Source organism: Ambystoma mexicanum, chromosome 9 (assembly GCF_040938575.1).
Source record: "Ambystoma mexicanum isolate Mex_15411 chromosome 9, UKY_AmexF1_1, whole genome shotgun sequence".
Classification (NCBI taxonomy): Eukaryota; Metazoa; Chordata; class Amphibia; order Caudata; family Ambystomatidae; genus Ambystoma; species Ambystoma mexicanum.
In genome coordinates, this window is record NC_090931.1 from 993,962,973 (window position 1) to 993,981,783 (window position 18,811).

The 18,811-nt window shown below is 44.9% G+C and overlaps 1 protein-coding gene across 1 annotated transcript in view; it reads right to left on the reverse strand.

The window, feature by feature from the left end:
* The window catches only part of LOC138488874 (dynein axonemal heavy chain 11-like), a 2,478,284-nt gene that overhangs the window by 1,793,358 nt on the left and 666,115 nt on the right, over positions 1-18,811 (reverse strand). The window lies entirely within an intron of this gene.

Consider the following 18,811-nt stretch of genomic DNA (forward strand, 5'->3'; position numbering starts at 1 on the left):
GAAAAGGGGAAGAGGCGATGGTTCTGGAGAGAGCAAGCCATGCCATGTTGAGAGAAAGAAAAGGGGTTGAAGGGGAAAGCCTTGAGATGGCAGGCAAGTGGATGCTGCAGGTGTGTGTGTGTGTGTGGGGGGATGGGCATAGCCGGTGGAGAGCGAAGATGGTTTGGCTGAGGGGAGATTGAGGGGCTGAGTGGTGTGAGCGGGGAAGGCAGGCTCACCGGGTAGTGGTGGGAGGTGTGGAAATGGCAAGGTGAGGTAGGTTGGAGTCGGAAGGTGTAAGAGTGATTGGTGTCGTTTGAGGGGCGGGGGGTCTGTAGAGTTCTAGCTGAGGTGCAGTGGGATGGGGCATTGGCATTGATCTGCACGGTGACATTATGAGTGGGGGAGCAGATGAAAAAGTGGTGGCAAGTGGGTTGTGTAAGGAGCACCATCATGCTCCTCTAATTTGGAAGTGGGATGTAGGGCGGTGTGAGGTTCTTGCCGATGTGGGCAGGGATGGAGGCAGAGTATCTGCGAGGGCTGAGTTGTTGGGCGTGTGGTTTATGGGGAAGGTGCAAGTTGTTGTGGCGGTTTGGGGGTTGTGAATGGAGCACCAGAGTGCTCCTCTGGCTTGGGAGTTTGAGGTAGCATGGTGAGTGGTGGGATGGGGTGGAGGGTATGATATTGATATGATATGGCATTTGTAACGCGCCTATACACAGGTGTTTCAAGGCGCGACGAGGCAGGGAGGGGAGGAACAAGGGGAGACAGACAACGATCCTACTAGGCCAGGTGTCATTCAGATCGCGCAAGTGCAGGGGTGGTGGAGAGGGAAAAGGGGAAGGGGAGGGGGGAAGTGCAGTACAAGCTAAGTGGCGTAAAGTAATAAATAAATAGGGCCAGCTAGTGGCAAGTGCAACGTAAGTGCAGAACAAGTGCTGGGAAGGGGGGGGGGGCTGTAGGGATACAGAGACAGTCCCGCAGTGCAGAGGGGTTCCAGTGCATCAGTGCAAGTGGAGAGTGGTCCAGTTGCAGAATCAGTGCAGTTTCAGTGAAGGATATTAGCTGTTCAGCAGGGGAGAGGGAGAGAGAAAGCAGAAGCAAAGAGGAAGGTTTTGAGGTGCTTCCGGAACCGGATATGGTTCTCCTCAAGTTTCAGGGAGGCAGGAAGGCTGTTCCAGAGGGAGGCCCCTGCCGCGGAGAGAGATCTACCCCCAGCTCGTTGCTTCGAGAAGCGGCTGACCCTGAGGGAGTTGGAGGCGGATGAGCGAAGGGCTCGGGAAGGAAGATATTTGGGAAGAGAGAGTTGAAGGTATTTAGGACCCAGGCCCCAGAAGGCCTTGTGGACAATGCAGAGGGTTTTGAACTTTATCCTCGCAGCCACTGGGAGCCAGTGTAGAGATTTCAGTCCTGGAAAGATACGGTCCCTGGGCTTGAGGCCAAGGACAAGTCTCGCAGTTCTGTTCTGGATGAGCTGCAGAGGGCGGAGAGTGGAGGCAGGCAGATTAAGATAGAGGCTGTTACAGTAATCCAGCTTCGAGAGAACCAGGGCTCGGGAGACAGTGAGCTTCTGGGGGAAGGAGAGGAAGGGAAGAATACCTCTGAGGAAGTGCAGCTGGTAGTGTGACTTCTTAGCGACGTCAGAAATATGAGGAGAGAAGGAGAGTGTGGAGTCGAAGATGACCCAAAGTTTTTTTCCTTGCAGGTAGGAGCAGGGAGGGGGCCAAAGGAGGCAGGCCAGAGAGCTGCAGGGAAGGAGGGAGTGGGTGTACCGATGAGTAGAATCTCAGTCTTACTGGCATTAAGGCAGAGGTCATTGGCGGCACACCATTCCTGGATAGCAGACAGACAGTCAGAGATGAGGGAAGGAGAGGGGGAGGCTGAGGGTAGCCTGAAAATGAGCTGGGTATCGTCCGCATAGCACTGGAAATTAGGGCAGAGAGCGGCGATGCGGTGGGCAAGGAGTGCCAGATACTGGTTGAACAGCCAGGGAGAGAGATTAGATCCCTGGGGGACACCACAGGTGGAGAAAAAGATGTCGGAGAGGAAGGACCCCAGTTGGACCTGGGAGGGTCGATTTGAAAGGAAAGAGGTCAGCCACGCCAGAGCCTGACCAGTGATACCCAGGTTTTCACCGAGACGGTTGAGCAGGATGGCATGGTTGACAGTGTCAAAGGCAGAGAAGAGATCGAGCAGAATGAGAACACACAGAGTGTTGGAATCAAGGTTCAAGAGCAGGTCTTCACGGATGTTCAGGAGAGCAGTTTCCGTGCTTCTGGCAGCTCTGAAGCCAGATTGATGGTCATGAAGACTACCAACAGATTCAGCATGGAGGTTAAGCTGGGAGATGGCCAGTTTCTCCAGGAGCTTGCCCAGGAAGGGAGTGATGGAGATAGGGCGATAGTTAGCCGGGCAGGAGGGGTCGGAAGAGGGTTTCTTGAGAAGAGGGTGCACAAGGGAGTGCTTGAGGGGGGAAGGGAAGACTCCAGAGGCGAAGGAGTGGTTGCAAAAGTCAGCCAGGGCAGGAGCCAGGGAGTCGATGTGGACCTTGATAGTTTTGGAGGAACAGGGGTGAACCTGTTTAGACGAGACTTTCATAGAGGGTGCGGTACAGAGTGCAACAACACCTAGACTTGAGGGGGACAGTAGTGAATGGAACAATACCTATATTTGTGATGCCTAGAATTGTGACACAACAGCAACTCAAAGAGCGCAGAAGGTTGTGACAGCTGGATAGCAGGAAAACACCCAAAATGGGGAGGAGTTGCAGCAACACCTAGACTCGGCACACCTGGCAATGGGCAAAAAAAACTGCTACACCTGGACAGTGGGAACAACACCTAAAATGGCAGCGCAGTAGTACATGCAATAAACACATAGATTTGTGATACCTTGACAGTGGGAAAAAACACCTAAAAAGGAATGCAACAACACCTAGATATGTGATACATGGACAGTGGGAAGAAATCCTAAGATGGAGCACAGCAACAAATGCAACTACACCTAACATGGGGGCACTGTAGTAAATGCAACAACACCTAAGATGGGGCACAGTAGTAAGTGCAACAATACCTAGATTTGTGATATCTGGACAGTGGGAAAAACACCTAAAATGGGGGCACAGTAGTAAATGCAACAACACCTAAGATGGGGACACAGTAGTAAATGTAACAACACCTAAAATGGGGGCACAGTAGTAAGTGTAACAACACCTACATTTGAGGTATCTGGATCGAGGGAGGACACAGAAAGCACAAGATAAACCCACCAGAATAGCACAAACTAGTCAGAAAGCAATTGAAAACACACAAACTCCCCCAGAGGAGCACATGAAACAGGCCAAAAAATGGATTAAGATCAATGCACAACTACTCACAAAGCATCAACCAGCCCATAAGACTGCTCCTCAAGTGGTGTCCTTAAAGGAAGCTTCTAGATTGGAGTCCAGAAGGCTGTCAGGAACAGAGTCAGAGAGACACCTGACTGTTCACACCAATTGCAAGGGGGAGGGAGGGGAAAGAAAGAAAGCGAGAAACAAAAAAAGGACTACACCCCAGAGACTGCACCCTCTAGATGTAGGACAGCTCAGAAAACAAGGTGGGAGGCCACCGAAAGTACAAGATAAACCCACCAGAATAGCACAAATGAGTCAAAAAATTATTGAAAAAAACAAACAAAACCCTCAACAGGAGCACATGAAACAGGCCAAACATGGATTAAAATCAACGTACAACTACTCACAGAGCATCAACCAGCCCCTAAGACTACTCCTCAAGTGGTGTCCTTAAAGGAAGCTTCTAGATTGCAGTCCAGAAGGCAAGTGGAAATGGCTGTCAGGAACAGAGGCAGAGAGACACCTGACTATTCAAACCGATTGCAATGGGGTGGGCGGAGACAGGAAGTAAGACAGAAACAAACAAAGGACTACAACCCAGGGACTGCACCCTCTAGATGTAGGCCATCTCAGAAAACGAGGTGGCACGTCACCAAAAGTACAAGATAAACCCACCAGAATAGCACAAACTAGCCAAAAAAAAGATTGAAAAAACGAACTCCTCCACAGGAGCACATGAAACAGTCCAAAACATTAAAATCAATGTACAACTGCTCACAGAGCATCAACCAGCCCATAATACTGCTTCGCAAGTGGTGTGCTTAAAGGAAGCATCTGGATTGCAGTACAGAATGCAGGTGGAAATGGCTGCCAGGAACAGACGCAGAGAGACACCTGACTGTTAAAACCAATTGCAAGGGGAAGGGCGGAGAAAAGAAGTAAGCCTGATACCAACAAAGGACTACACCCCAGGGACTGCACCCTCTAGATGTAGGCCAGCTCAGAAAATGAGGTGGGCGGCCACCAAAAGCACAAGATAAACCTGCCAGAGTAGCTCAAATTAGTCACCAAACAATTGACAAAAACCACACAAACCCATCCACAGGAGCACACGAAACAGGCCAAAGTGGATTAAAATCAATGTACAACTATTCACAGAGCATCAACCTTCCCCTAGGACTGCTACTAAAGAGGTGTCCTTCAAGGAAGCTTCTAGATTTCAGTCCAGAAGGCAAGTGGAAATGGCTGCCAGGAACAGAGGCAGAGAGACACCTGACTATTCAAACCGATTGCAAGGGGGAGGGCAGAGACAGGAAGTAAGGCAGAAACAAACAAAGGACTACAACCCAGGGACTGCACCCTCTAGATGTAGGCCAGCTCAGAAAATGAGGTGGCACGTCACCAAAAGTACAAGATAAACCCACCAGAATAGCACAAACTAGCCAAAAAAAAGATTGAAAAAACGAACTCCTCCTTTAACAGTCCAAAACATTCAAATCAATGTACAACTGCTCACAGAGCATCAACCAGCCCATAAGCAGCCCATAAGACTGCTTCGCAAGTGGTGTTCTTAAAGGAAGCATCTGGATTGCAGTACAGAATGCAGGTGGAAATGGCTGCCAGGAACAGACGCAGAGAGACACCTGACTGTTAAAACCAACTGCAAGGGGAAGGGCGGAGAAAAGAAGTAAGCCAGATACAAACAAAGGACTACACCCCAGGGATTGCACCCTCTAGATGTAGGCCAGCTCAGAAAATGAGGTGGGTGGCCACCAAAAGCACAAGATAAACCCGCCAGAGTAGCTCAAATTAGTCACCAAACAATTGACAAAAACCACACAAACCCATCCACAGGAGCACATGAAACAGGCCAAAGTGGATTAAAATCAATGTACAACTATTCACAGAGCATCAACCTTCCCCTAGGCTGCTCCTAAAGAGGTGTCCTTCAAGGAAGCTTCTAGATTTCAGTCCAGAAGGCAAGTGGAATTGGCTGCCAGGAACAGAGGCAGAGAGACACCTGACTGTTCAAACCAATTGCAAGGGGGAGGGCAGGGACAGGAAGAAAGCCAGAAACAAACAAAGGACTACACCCCAGGGACTGCACCCTCTAGATGTAGGCTAGCTCAGAAAACAAGGTGGGAGGCCACAGAAAGCACAAGATAAACCCACCAGAGTAGCTCAAATTAGTCACCAAACAATTGACAAAAAACACACAAACCCATCAACAGGAGCACATGAAACAGGCCAAAGTGGATTAAAATCAATGTACAACTATTCACAGAACATCAACCAGCACCTAAGACTGCTCCTAAAGAGGTGTCCTTCAAGGAAGATTCTAGATTGCAGTCCAGAAGGCAAGTGGAAATGGCTGCCAGGAACAGAGGCAGAGAGACACCTGACTGTTCAAACCAATTACAAGGGGGAGGCAGGGACAGGAAGAAGGCAAGAAACCAACACCCCAGGGACTGCACCCTCTAGATGCAGGCCAGCTCAGAAAAAAAGGTAGGAGACCACAGAAAGCACAAGATAAACCCACCAGAGTAGCTCAAATTAGTCACCAAACAATTGACAAAAACCACACAAACCCATCCACAGGAGCACATGAAACAGGCCAAAGTGGATTAAAATCAATGTACAACTATTCACAGAGCATCAACCAGCCCCTAGGACTGCTCCTAAAGAGTTGTCCTTCAAGGAAGCTTCTAGATTGCAGTCCAGAAGGCAAGTGGAAATGGCTGACAGGAACAGAGGCAGAAAGACACCTGACTGTTAAAACCAATTGCAAGGGGGAGGGCAGGGACAGGAAGAAAGCCAGAAACAAACAAAGGACTACACCCCAGGGACTGCACCCTCTAGATGTAGGCTAGCTCAGAAAACAAGGTGGGAGGCCACAGAAAGCACAAGATAAACCCACCAGAGTAGCTCAAATTAGTCACCAAACAATTGACAAAAAACACACAAACCCATCCACAGGAGCACATGAAACAGGCCAAAGTGGATTAAAATCAATGTACAACTATTCACAGAGCATCAACCAGCACCTAAGACTGCTCTTAAAGAGGTGTCCTTCAAGGAAGCTTCTAGATTGCAGTCCAGAAGGCAAGGGGAAATGGCTGCCAGGAACAGAGGCAGAGAGACACCTGACTGTTCAAACCAATTACAAGGGTGAGGGCAGGGACAGGAAGAAGGCAAGAAACCAACACCCCCGGGACTGCACCCTCTAGATGCAGGCCAGCTCAGAAAACAAGGTAGGAGACCACAGAAAGCACAAGATAAACTCAACAGATCAGCACAAGCTAGTAAAAAAACAATTGAAAAAACCCACAATATTGTACTAGTTAATAGTGTGCCAACAGAAGACAAAAGAAATTGGCAACAACTAGTCGAGAAATGACTAGTTGACTAGTCGACTTAAACACAGTTAAACAAGCCTTACAATATATAAAAGAAAACAATGAATACTACAAATATATAACCCTAGAGGTGAACTTACGAGAAACCACCCAAATTATTCAAAACTCACCAGCAACGGGCCAATTTGAATGTGTAGATCATGTTACTGCACCTAAATCTTAGAACAGTATACAATTCACCCACTACAGTCCAAAGACACCATTGACAATGGATTAGAAACATATCAAATGCATCACGCCAAAGGATACGCAATGAGCAAATGGGTAAAAAGTGTAGAAGCATGTTCTTTTCCTCTACTCTTTCCTACAGGAAAAGGAGGAAGATATGATGATAGGTCCATGCAAATTAGTTCATCAGAATAATGCTGTTTAAGAATGTATTCTGAAAATCCCAGATTCAGACAGAATGTCAAATACATTTTCAACTCTATGTTATGGAGTTGCGCGCACATTAAAAACAGGTTGTAACTTTTTAAACATATCCACTACACAACTGCTTATAAAAATGGAAGACAAAGATTACGTTTTGCAGTCAAGTATCACAAATCTCTTGGCAAACATGTGTGGTACAAAAGAATACTGGTTCCGCTGTCACACTGATGTATATTGAATGCTAATGAACACAGGCCCAACCACATGGTTTGTTACTTTAATTGTGCAGAATACACATAGGAGGACTTGCACAAATCATTATGCACTGCAAACCAAAATAAAGACGGAATAGATATAAAAACTAAAAACACCAAGATAACTCTTTTCTTTTGACCGAGTCAATGTATCAAGGTACTTTCACCATCGCTTCATTGCCATGCTGTACTTTATTCTTTATCTGCAATAAAACTATCCCTTTTGGGGAAAGGAATATCTATCCCGAGGAGCTGCACACATCCACCTGCTTTTGTGGTTAAATATGCTCCTAAATTTGATCATGATAGTGATGCCAAAAACAATAAGTGTGGCAAACACTACCAACATAGATACAAAAACAAAGTAAAATACTATACCAAATGTCGCTTTGGCTTCCCTAGACCAATTTGCAAAAAGGGCAAGTAAATAGCTTGATGTCTTCTGTTAGACACAGCATGAAAGGCAAATCCCCTGAAAATACATACAACATCAAACGGGATGAAGCATCCAAGTACATCAATGATTACAATACAATATTTGCCCAAAGCTGAGAAAACAGAGCTAAAATACCTCTGGGTTGACATATAATCTGACAAAATACTATCACAAAAATTGTACAGCTTCGGTATACAAATGCTCTCCCATAGAGAATGAGGGTGCTACAAAGCTGAAGACCTTTTAAAACAGGTACAGCCTTATATAGCAAATCTGAACACATTGGGGGTCATTATACCCTGGCGGTAGCCGTGCCGGTAAATACTGGTATGGGTGCCATCGGAGTCATGAAATTTCCAGCGCCCGGGAATGGGCAATTATCAGGGCATTACAGCCCCGATGGACCCAGTAATTGCCCATTCCTGGACGCTGGAAAATATTACTCTCCATTCCCATTTGAGTCCTATTGAACTCAAAGGGAATGGGGAGGTCGGATGCACCAGCACCATGGTGCCGAATGGTGCCTGTGCATCCGTTGAGGTCTGCGCGTGGGTGCCATTTCGCAGGTTAGACCTGGCGGGCTAAAAGGCACCCGCTCGCAGAACTCGTACTTTGCCGGTCTGGAAACAACGGTACCAGCACGCTTATCGGTACCATTGTTTCCGGACCGGCAAACTTATAATGAGGCCCATTGTCTGGCTGAACATTGGAGGAGCTTCATCCCAAAAGAAAGAGTACTAAAATCCTACCATGGGATAGAAAACATAGCCACAAATGATTGCAACAGCCAGGACATTTTAAAATACAATGTAATTGACACATACAACCCAAGGCCAAACTACAAAGCATTAATTGACACTGGACTGTTGAAGTGATGATGGATTGATATAATACTTGGTGGGAAGCTGGTTTCTAGATGAGCCCACTAGCACCTGGCTGTTCAGTCTGAATGCAAGTACTGATGGGGGCGGAAGCCAACCAATTGTAGAGGACCATGTAATAAAGGGTTCTATAGTTTGTGTAGCCAATGGAACGTCGTGTATTTAGTGACATTCTTAGTGGCCATTTTTAGGGAGGGCTTAGTTGCCCCACCTGATGTTAGACACCCTATCACTTTTCTTCACGGTTCTATACTGATATGGAATGTATGCTTAGACCTTCACTTAGAACCAATCACTCCCTCCGATAGGTTTTTGTAGTTTGCCACGTAGGTAGTGACGCAGGTCAACATCAATGATGATGATTTTATGCAATTAACTTCAGTTTCTACTAAGATGCATTGAGTAAGAGGATTGAACGACTGCTGATGTTCGTTGTACTCCCTGTTTTATATACTTGTTCATAAAACAGACTCCCCTTTTGCCAAACTACCTGAGTCGTTTTGATTATTGATGTATGAATAAAATCTGCATCCCAATCCATCTCCAGGGTATTGCTACTCATCTTAAAGAGATGGACGAACCCAATTCATTTGCTAGCAGAGGATGGTTCTTTATAAGTCCATCGACCATCGATATAAGTAAACTTTAGAGTCTCTCTAATATCGCACAACCTCTGCCATTCTGCTGGCAGGACGTGAAGCTCCCCGTTGATAGTGGTTAGTGTAACAGACAAAAATATAATTGTAAGGAAGGTGTGATGGGTCCCTTTAGTTTGTATAAGAATCCCCTCCAACTTCTACGAAGAGCGGAACGGACCACGGTTTGAAGAGGCGGTAACGGAGGTGGCGATTCCGAGGGTCCGAAGAAGACAAAATATGCGAATGGTGAGTAGAAACTGAGTAGTGTGCAAATTGATGCATGCGCAGTAAAATAAAGGAAAGTAAAGGAGGGAGTCGGGATAAACGTAATGAAAGAGTAAGAGTGAAATAATAAATATATATAAATATAGGGGGAACAAGATATTGACGAGTGTGGTCGAGCAATATAATAAGTAAAATTGTGTGAGAGGCCACGATAAAGAGGATGCACCCTATACCTAAGTTTTAAAGAACGTTAGAAGAAATCTTATCTAAAATCCTATTTGTGGATGACGTAGAAGATGGGACCGATTAAAGGCGGTCCTAAGGAGATAGAATTAAGTTCCGCGTGGAGCATTTTTTTGAGGGTAAAACAATTCTTAAGGAAAAAGATCATAGAAAACTTTATGTGATCTGTTTGTTTTATGTAGTTTTGAAAGAATGATGACATCATAGCTAAAGGAAAAATTATGATAAATGAATGGAGTGTGAAGTTGAGGAAAAGAAAGTGATTGTTTTAATTGCACTTGATGGTTGTTTTTTTAGCAAGATTAAAGTAAAAGTGTGGATAAACACTTGTGATGATTGGTGGTCACTCATATTGTGTTGTTTTCTTGAAAACATGTTTTTAAAACCTGTGATTAAAAGTAAGCGAGCGTTAGCAAGCTAAAAGTGAAAGGTTCAGAATGGAGGATGTTACTCCACTTGTGCATCTCTGCAAACAGTTGCCAAAAAATGCACCTAAACTTAGACAGCACAGTGCAGAATGGGTTAAAGGAACCGTAGACAAAATGTTTATGCCATGGCTAATGTTCCCTCTAATTTTTTTGGGCTGTGAGCGCCAAAGAATAGTTGTGTGTGGGCTGTTTTTCAGTCATGTGCGCAAATGAGTGATGCGCGTCCCGACCGGGGGTGGTCAGCGGCGGCGGCGGCGCAGCGCCCCACCAGTGAGCAAGGCTTAGTGATCAGATTCCACAGTGTGCAAGCGAGGAATGCGAATTTGCGGCACAAAAAGCTCTACTTCAAGGGACATTTGGGTGCTATATTCTCCTCCCAAGACTTAAGCTCATCTGAAATTGTGTCCTTTTATATCTCTAAACATTAGCAAGATATTTCGTTTTATGATGGGTTGGTACAAGAACAGAGTGGTTCTTGTAGTGGAATACAGATTCTGCCTCACAAATTAATATTAGCACAGCATTGGCTTCTCCATTCTCAGTTCACAAAATGTATGGAACATAAAGAAATGCTTTCTATTGGTTTAATGAAATAAACAGTACATGAACATGATTAATGACAAAGATGACTTCATAGAAGGGGGGTATGAATGGACATTGGACTCTGACAGTTAAATAAAAAGCACTGAATCATGTAATCATGTAATCTCAGATGATTGTCCTGGAACTAGAAAACCCGACAGTCTCAGAAAGTCTGCCAAGAAAAGGGTGACTATAAGACTACTAGTACATCATCATAAGAGGACTGCAACCAAATCAGAGGTCCAGCAAAAGGCAACACTCTAACAAGGAAAGGTTTAGTATATTATGTTTACTATTTTATTCAATGTGAACAATACATATAAAGATGAAGGAACTGGGGGATCGGATTCATGGGGGACTATGGGACTGGTACAGTACACTAGCAGCCAGGGAGCACATAACAAAATAAATTGTTTTACAATCAATAAAGAAAATAAATTAAACTATTATATAAATAACACAGAAAACAAATGCCATCACACAACAGGACAGAGAGCACCACCAGTTTTGCCATATATTGTAAGCTGATGACATGTTAATACAAGAAAAAATACAAATCTAAATATTTTCATTTAAATGAAGGGATATGGAGGATTCTCTGGCTAGAGGCCACATGATGGCCCCAATGGAGTACATAAAAAATGATGTGCAATATGTGCTACTGCCCCAAGTCTTTGCCACACACTCATTTGCAAACCCCACCAGGTGGTTTCCTATAACAGGATCATTTTAGCCTTGTGACGTTCGCAGTAACTCGATACCTTCCTCACCTTCTGCGGGTTGCTGTCGAGCCTGCGAACATTCCAACTAATACTATTACACAATGCCATTAACCCCTGTCCGATTTGCATCCACCATAACTAGCCTCCGGCTGTACTCTCTCATTTCCCCTTTGCAGACTTGGGGCTGCACCTGTGTACCAACCGCTGCAGAGGCGTGTACCATTTTTAGTGTTAATCCCCCCAAACTGTGCCCCCTACAACTCCTTCCCATACTGCCCAACCCCAACACCCAGGAATGTCGAACTTAATGACACAATTGGCCCCACCTTCGGACATTCCTCAAGAGGAGGAGGCCAACCACGTCAAGGATCATAACCAGATAACTGTATCATTACATTCACAGTAATAGGTGTACCAATAGCACACATTGTGGCAGATCCAAAGCGCCCAGGTCTCCCAGAAACCAAACTTTGTAATATTCAGCCAGAGAGCACTTAGAAAAAACCCACACAGGTTTCCACATCGGGGTCATTGAGCGCTCCCCTCTCTGCAATCCACAAAACTGAGGGCCCCCCATTGTGGGCCCTAAGTTTTATGGATTACAGACTTTTGATATCGCCTCGCTTCGGGAATGGGAAACATGGCAGGCATTTCAGAAATATAACAGCTTCAAAAACGTTGGCATCAATAATCCACAAAACTGAGGGCACCCAATGGCATGTGACTGTGTACCTGGGCGAGCATACAATGGCTACACTTGCACATATGAAAGAGTGCTCTTTATATCAGTATGAGGCAGCACCATCACTTGTGGGGGAGTATGTGGGCGTAATATGCAGCCTGCCCCAACCTGATCATACAACACTCTACGGTGCCACCTTACCTGCCAGTTAGAGCAGCAGGTAACAGATGGCTTAGGTAGGAGGATGTGTGCCTGGGAAAAATGTATTTAGTGACAATTGAAGTTGATGCTGGCTGGGATAAAGAATGAATGATTTAAGTACAACTTTAACGTATTTTCCAAAAATGACCAAGTCATATTATGGGACGATACGAGTTTGTTTTGAGAAAAATAACTAGGTTTCCAAAATGCTTCAAATGTATCTATTGATAATGATTTTACGGCATGTTTTCCATCGATATGGCACCAGTTCATGATGTGTGTGGAGGCATTTCATGGTCTATATGAATCGCTTTCTAGGGTCATATGCGCATTTAGCAACTCTGCAGCAAGTGACAGATTTGCTGTGTATACGAAAGGGTGCCTTGGTTTATTACTATTCGTTTTTTAAATATTGCCTTATTTTTGTCAGATTTAGTGCAATTAGCAAAATACATTTGCATATGGGTTTTCCCCTTTTGTAATGGCTTGGCAGCCTAAGAACGACGGAGGGTTGACCAGAGCAATACCAAACGTTGGCATCAATACTTTTAAAGTATTGATGCCAACGTTTTTGAAGCTGTTATATTTCTGAAATGCCTGTCATGTTTCCCATTGACGAATGCGAGGCGATATCAAAAGGTTGTAACCTGTTTTATGGATTACAGACTTTTGATATCGCCTCGCGTTCGGCAATGGGAAACATGGCAAGCATTTCAGAAATATAATGATTTTGAACCTGTTATATTTCTGAAATGCCTGCCATGTTTCCCGTTGCCCAACGAGAGGCGATATCAAAAGTCTGTAATCCACAAAACTGAGAGCCCCCCAATGGTGGGCCCTCAGTTTTGTGGATTGCAGACATTTGGCCCATACTCCACACTCCAAGAACTTCTAAACTATTTTTACCTACCTTAGTGAGGTGCACAGTCCCAGACTCCCAGCTCTCTTCACGTGGGTGGGGTGATGGCCAGGGGTCACACAAGCTCCAGCAGGTGGTGTGGCGTCGTCCGTCACCAGCCTGTGTCTTCTGCATGCAGGCACGGGGTCTCTCGCACTTGGTACTGGCAGTGACTAGTGCGTAAGGCAAGGAGAGACCCAGCAGCCGGGCATGTGCTTTCGTGTGCAGGGCGGTGACTAGGCTCCCTGCGCAAGCGCAGAGTGCAGCCACGGCCAGTCACCAGCACGAGTAGCAGCCCAGGAGGCCTCAGCAAAGTTCGTGTCACTGCACAATGGTGTGTTTTCTAGTAATCACAAACGTTGCTGCTGCCTCCTGGCCTGCATCTAGGCTGGCCGCCAACCCGCCGTATTTACATTTGGTGGCCAGCCTTAAATGATGTTTTATTTTTTTTTAAAAATGTAAAAAAAACAAAAAATTCTTTCACAAAATGATGATTGGAGCAAGTGCGCGGCAAAATAAGCACTATGTGCGGCTCACAATCAAAAGGTGCGCGGCCGCACTGGCGTGCACCTTGCAGGGAACATTGGCCATGGCCACAGGGTGGATCACTGTCGAAAGCAGTCTTGCAGCATATGACGACATATCTGCATGCTGCATATGCTGGGAAGAAGCCAGAAAGCGTCTAGCAAGCTTAGATCTTTGGAAAATGTTTCAACAAGAGAAAGTTGAGGAGCCTCCTTTAGATTGGATACTTAATGTATGCAGAGAGGGGGGTGAAGTTCCCTCTGCTCCGCCCACCCCGTCTGAAATAAAAGACGAGAATAAGAAAGATGATTGGGTTATACCCATTAAGGGAACTTAAAGCAGGGACAAGGCACAGCAACCCTGCATATGAGTCACCTACTCAAAGTAGTGACGAGGGTCCGGAGAAAACCAGTATGAAAGATGTAAGCTCCAAGGTCCCGAGGGACAAGGGGAGAAGCGATAAGGAGAGAAGTGATCGAGCAAGCATATCTCTAGATATAGGAAGTGAAATAAAGAGATGGAAAGGAGAAAGAGAGAAAACTGATGAGGTAGCACTCTTACAGAACGAATGGATGGGAGGTCAGATTTTGTTTAAACTCGATGGTAAAGGCATTGAGGAGGTTAGACAAAGGGGAGACCAAGACGAACAAGACAAAAGAAACAAGGAAAGAGAAGAACGATGAAAGGGTGAAGGAGCGAAAACAGAAAGATAGACAGAGATGAGAGCAGTTCTATCAAGATGAGCAGGCTAAAAAACAAGAGAGAGCACAAGAGCAAAGAAAAACATGACAATAAACAAATAACAGTTGATGAACAGGAGAGGTTAGAAAGAAAAAGAATAGAAGAAGAGGAACAAAAGTTAAGGGATAAAAGGATGCCAAGACAAAGGGATGAGGAGATACGAAGGACAAATGAAAGAAGGTATATGAAAAAGAAAGAGGAAGACAGAGTGAGAGAGGAAGCTAGAAAGTGAAGAAAAGTTGACAATGATATGGAGCATAAAAGAAGACAGAGAGCACGCAATCTCGAGTACTTGGAGAAGGAAGTAAGATTTCCTAATCCAAAAGTAGCATGAGAGGATATAGAGGAATTCTTCCCAGAATACAAGTCTTTACCAGGCACGTCTAGAGAAAATCTAGATGACGGGTTTGACTCAAGGAGCATTGGGGAAGCGATCGATAAAGTATACCATGATATGAAGGCTCAGAAAGAGCCAAAGGTGAAGGGAAAAAATGACCGTCTCAAGAGCAATCAGTTGCATGACACGGGGGAAGCCTCATGTAGTGTGAGACATAAGGAGCTCTCTTTAGACAGGCTGACTTTAAATAGAAGTGAAGACGAGAGAAGTTGCACAAGTTGGGCACTTGAAATGTCATACAAAGGAAGGGAAGCCTTCCATGGGGGAGAGAGAGATTATATATGTGGGTCAGAGGGATGCTTTTCTATGGATAAGGAAGTAAGATGGTTGGATTTAAACGTGCCTGTGTCTAAGGGGACAGAGCCATTGGCACAGTCAGACTGACCTAGGGGGCAACTCCACGGTCAGAGGGGGGAGTCGCTGCCTTATGTAAGCAGGTTAAGATCATTGATAGGTAGACAGCAATGTGGCGATAATGTCCCTGCAGTGGGCAGACAAATGATGAGAGATGAGAATGAGTTTGGATCATCAGTTTCTTTTGTTAGAAAAAGGAGGGCCAGACCACAGTATATACCATGGCCCTAGATGGGTAAGGATAATTTAAGGTATAAACTCCCAATTTTAACTTCTGGCACTGGGAAATTGATACATGAATTAGAGAAAATGACGGGAGGCAACACGTTGGCTATAGTGGACTTAAAAGGTCTTTTAATCGCCATACTTGGTGAAGGAGCTGATGACGTGTGGACGAGGGCAGGGTACCCTGGTGTGACTACAGTCAACACCGCTCACAATGGAGCACCGTTCAATAACTCTAGAGCAGCATTCTGGAAAGTGCTTTGAGTATTATATCCGGACATGTCTGATATGGGAGCCATAATGACAAAAAAGATGAAAGATGAAAGAAGGAGGTTTATATTCAAAATTTTCAGGAATCTTGGGCATTTAAAACTTGTGAATCTTGGAGGAAATCTATACCAGGGTTCTACCATATATTATGCAAAGGGCTGCCATAACAAGCACAGAAACAGCTCAAAAAGTTAGTGGGGATAGAGGCTAAACCATGGTCGAAATTCTGCTGACCATTGCACATTACTGAAGGCTTCTGCAGGGAAAGAATTTCAAAAAAGACAATGCTCGCAAAGGCAAGGAGGCGAAGTTGGTGCAGAAAAAACTATCCAATTATGCCATTGAAGGGGCAATGTTGACCAGCGTAGACTGGTCAAACTCACAGAAGGCAGTAAACATGCCGCAGGTGAATAATCAAAGACAGTTCAATCAAAACAATAGTGGTTATACTTCACGAGGAAGGGGATTCCAAGGATGAGGGTGGCAAGGTTATCAAGGGAATTGGCAGAGTAATCAGGGAAACTATCAGAATAACCAAGGTGGGTTTCAAAATATGCAGAATGGTAATCCGAATATGCAACATGGGCAGGTTGGGAGACCACCGCCTATATGGAGGACATGTGGAATGACAGGGCATTTGTTTTGCACATGAAGAAGTCAAGGGTTTGTGCAAAATGGCCAGGTTTCACAAGTGGGGATGTCAAATCCACCTGCATATTCGCAGCAGAACGGAGATGGATTTGCACAGAATCAAACAGCGCAGCAGGAAGCGCCGAGAATGCAGCAGGCTTGCAACCACAGCAGGTAGCAGTTAATCTGCCACAAGGACAGTCGCAGCAATCACCTATGCAGCTTCAGCAGAACACAAACACAGGACAGTCAATAACTCCTAGAGTAGGGGGTATCACTATTGATGGAGGGAATCCTTTCATGAATGATGGGACAAGGCTGTAGGCTGTCTAAGGTTGGAAGCCAGTCATCTGCCTTTCAGGAAACGGCTGAAGACTCACCTCTTTAGATAAATAACTGGTGCTTAGATCGTCAGGGTTAACAACAGGTCCAGGATAGGACATTTCCTATCAAGTAGCTGTTTGTGTTGTTTTGTTCAAAGCGCCCTGATGCCCTCGGGCTACCGGCGCTATATAAGCTCAAATACATACATACATACATACATACATACCCGCAATAGGACAGCTCACTGGGAGACCTGATGTGTTCATTACTATCCGTGACGCCAAACCCCCATGAGGAACCAAGGGTGGATGTCAGTATAGGAGGCAAACATTTTTTCTTTCTAGTAGACACAGGTGCAACAGGCTCATGTATACAAGAGGGAAAATGTTTAATGTCTGACAATGCCATGAATACTCAGGGATTCAAAGGAGCTACAAGTCAAGTTCCTTTTACAGAAGAATGACCAGTCTCTGTAGGAGATGTGAAATGAAGGTGCCACTGCTATATTCGAGGCAAACACCTATTAATATATTGGGATAAGATTTAATGACAAAGTGAAATATGACCATTTTGTTTACTGACGCACGTATAGTATGTTTATCGCCAGGAATGCATTATGTAAACGTTTGCGAAATGATAATGGCATTTCCAGGACAAATAGCTATTAGAACGATTCCATTAGAACCAGAGGTTTTTCAGTATGGGGTTTGCATCCTAATGTCATGGTTGCCAGGACTGGCAGGCAGAACGATGAGAACGCCCGATTAATTTTTGTTCAGGTCAAGGATAGGATACCTATGGTCGAGAAAAAGGGACACGGCTTTCCCTTAGAGATACAAGCAGCCATCATGCATGGAGAAATGGCTTTGCTTGATGGCAATTATGACAATGGCGAGAAGTAATCGCCATTAGAGAAGGTTACAGATTGACTGACGTCACAGATGAAGACCTGTTTGGGGATCAGCCATCTGATGATGAGGTGATATTTGAAATGAGCATTACTTATTGGGTATGAGCGATTAGAAGAGAAGTTCCTCAGAAAATGATGCTAGCACAAAAATGCCTTGAATATTTTGAGGAAGATTTGGCAAAAGTGCCAGTTTCATTATGGACCACAGGCCCCTGTGACGTAGGCCTATTGAAGGGGGTTGGAGAAGTGAAGATTAAGTTGAAAACAGGATCAATTTTACCTTGAGCACGACAATATGCCATGTCTCGAGAGGCAGATGAAGGTATTTTTAAGATGATTTCCGCCATGATGGAACAGGGCATCCTGGACATGTCAGAGTCACCCTGTAATACTGCTGTGTATCAAAAAATCTAAGGGGGGGGATGTGGCATTTAATACAGGACCTTAGGCCAATAAACCAAATTATAGAGGCCGAGTTCCCTCTAGTCCCGAACCCGTCTACAATTATATGTAATGTACCTGTTGACGCACGATATTTCACAGCGATTGACTTGAAAAATGCATTTTTCTCAATCCCATTGCATGAAGACTAACAGGATCTGAAGTCATTTACGTACAGACAAAGTCACCTAAAAAGCACTTGTTTACCCCAAGGGTACTATGAGTCCCCATCGATTTTCAATAGAGTCCTTCTGATGGACTTAAGCATTATCGCTTTGGAAAGTGTTGTGTTTCAATATGTAGATGACATTCTAGTTTTCAGCACCTCAGAGGAAGAGTGCAGACACGATTCTGTCCAGCTGATGATTATACTCGCTGACAAAGGATATAAGGTTGACAAGGAAAAGTTGCAATATTGTCAACAAGAAGTGTTGGACATAGGCCAATTGATTTCGCATGAAGGGAAAAAGGTTACTCCTGAAAGAGCTGAGGCTATTTTGAAAACGGCCAAGCCACACACGATAAAACACATGCAGAGATTTTTGGGATTATGTAACTATGTCAGAGCATTGGTCTTTGGCTACAGTTCATAGATAAGGCCCCTATTACAGGACTTGAAGAAAGCACAGGCAACGCAGGAAAAAATTGTGTGGACTGAGGAGATGGAAGAAGGGTTTGATGAATTGGAAAAAAAGCAATTTGC